This window comes from Branchiostoma floridae, unplaced genomic scaffold (assembly GCF_000003815.2).
Source record: "Branchiostoma floridae strain S238N-H82 unplaced genomic scaffold, Bfl_VNyyK Sc7u5tJ_1550, whole genome shotgun sequence".
NCBI lineage: Eukaryota > Metazoa > Chordata > Leptocardii > Amphioxiformes > Branchiostomatidae > Branchiostoma > Branchiostoma floridae.
In genome coordinates this window covers 127,598-127,843 of record NW_023365750.1, presented here as the reverse complement: position 1 = coordinate 127,843, position 246 = coordinate 127,598, and positions in this window count along the sequence as shown.

Here is a 246-nt window from a genome sequence, read left to right as displayed (position 1 = left end):
CTACAGAAACGTACGCAACAGATACAAAGAGTAAGATAACTATTGTTACTAAGACCAAGATGGAAATCAAAGTCAGCGACAAACCAGAGCGACATACAAGGGGCCCATCTACAGCAAGTCATTCTGACATCAATGGCTTTTTGGCACCAAAATACACAAAAATCCAGACCACAGCACGTTCAGAAAAAAAAAAATACAAACAGCCACCCAGGATGCACAATCTGACACCGGACATTTCTCCTGGTA